This window comes from Penaeus japonicus, unplaced genomic scaffold (assembly GCF_977035675.1).
Source record: "Penaeus japonicus unplaced genomic scaffold, GWHDUDI00000001_assembly GWHDUDI00000011, whole genome shotgun sequence".
In the NCBI taxonomy this organism is placed as follows: Eukaryota; Metazoa; Arthropoda; class Malacostraca; order Decapoda; family Penaeidae; genus Penaeus; species Penaeus japonicus.
In genome coordinates, this window is record NW_028234413.1 from 6,045,241 (window position 1) to 6,046,852 (window position 1,612).

Consider the following 1,612-nt stretch of genomic DNA (forward strand, 5'->3'; position numbering starts at 1 on the left):
AAACAGAGAACGTGAGAGAGACAGAAACAGACAAACAGACAAACAGACAAACAGATAGAGAGAAAAAAAAAACGGAAAAAGTGAGAGAGTGAGAGAGAAAAAAAAGACAAACTGCCACTACCAAGGCTTTCGAGGAGAAGCACGAGGCACCAGCGACTCCCTAGCGCTTCAAAGGACTCACGTGATGAGGTCTATAGATAAAACGAAAAGAAACCACAAGCTCGGCTGATGATAATGACCAGGTTTATAGTTGGTAATTACAGGTACGGCGACCCAGTCAACTTAGGTCACAGGGTCTCTTGTCTTCTTTTCTTCGTTCTCCTTGCTTATCCTCGTTCTTCTTCTTCTTCTTCTTTACTTCTCTCTTTCTTCTTCTTTTTTCTTCTTTTTATATTTCTCTTCGTCTTTCTTCTTCTTCTTTTTATATTCCTCTTAGTCTTTCTACTTCTTCTTTTTTATATTCCTCTTCGTCTTTCTACTTCTTTTTATATTCCTCTTCGTCTTTCTTCTTCTTCTTTTTATATTCCTCTTCGTCTTTCTTCTTCTTCTTCTTCTTTTTATGTTCCTCTTCGTCTTTCTTCTTCTTCTTCTTCTTTTTATGTTCCTCTTCGTCTTTCTTCTTCTTCTTTTTATATTCCTCTTCGTCTTTCTTCTTCTTCTTCTTCTTTTTATGTTCCTCTTCGTCTTTCTTCTTCTTCTTCTTCTTTTCTTCTTTTTCTTTTTTCTTCTTCTTCTTTTTTATTTCTCTTCTCCTTTCTTTTCTTCTTCTTCTTTTTATTCTTCTCTTTCTCTTTCTATCTTTCTTTCTCTTCTTCTTCTTTTTCTTCTTCTTTCTTCTTTTTTTCTTCTCTTTTCTTTTCCTCTTCTTCTTCTTCTCTTTTTATCTTTCTTCTCTTTTCTTTCTTCTTCTCTTTCTTTCTCTTCTTTTCTTCTTTCTTTTATCTTATTTCTCTTCTCTTTTCTTCTTCTTCTTTTTATATTTCTCTTCGTCTTTCTTCTTTTTCTTTCTTTTTTTTTTCTCTTCTCTTTCTTCTTCTTCTTGTCTTTTTCTTCTCTCTTCGTATTCTTCTTTCTTCTTTCTTCATCTTCTTTTATATTCTCTTTTCTTTTTCTTCTTTCTTCTTTTTATTCTCTTCTTCTTTTCTCTTTCTTCTTTTTCTTTTGTCTTCTCTTTTCTTTCTTCTTCTTCTTTTTATTATTTCTATTCTTCTTCTTCTTTCTTTTTCTCTTCTTCTTCTTTTTCTTTCTTTCTTCTTCTTCTCTTTCTTTCTTTTTCTTTCTCTTCGTCTTCTTTCTTCTTCTCTCTTATTTTTCTCTTCGTCTTCTTCTTTCTTTTTTTTTCTTTCTTTTTCTTTTCTTTCTTCTTTTCTTTTCTTTTCTTTTTATATTTCTCTTCGTCTTTCTTCTTTCTTCTTTTTCTTTTCTTTTCTCTTTTCTTCTTCTTTTCTTATATTTCTCTTTTTCTTCTTTCTATTTTTTCTTCTTTTTCTTCTTTCTTCTTTCTTTTCTCTTTCTTCTCTTTCTATTCTCTTCTTCTTTCTTCTTATTTCTTTTCTCTTCTTTTCTCTTCTTCTCTTTTTCTTCGTCTTTCTTTCTTCTTTTTTTTTTATTT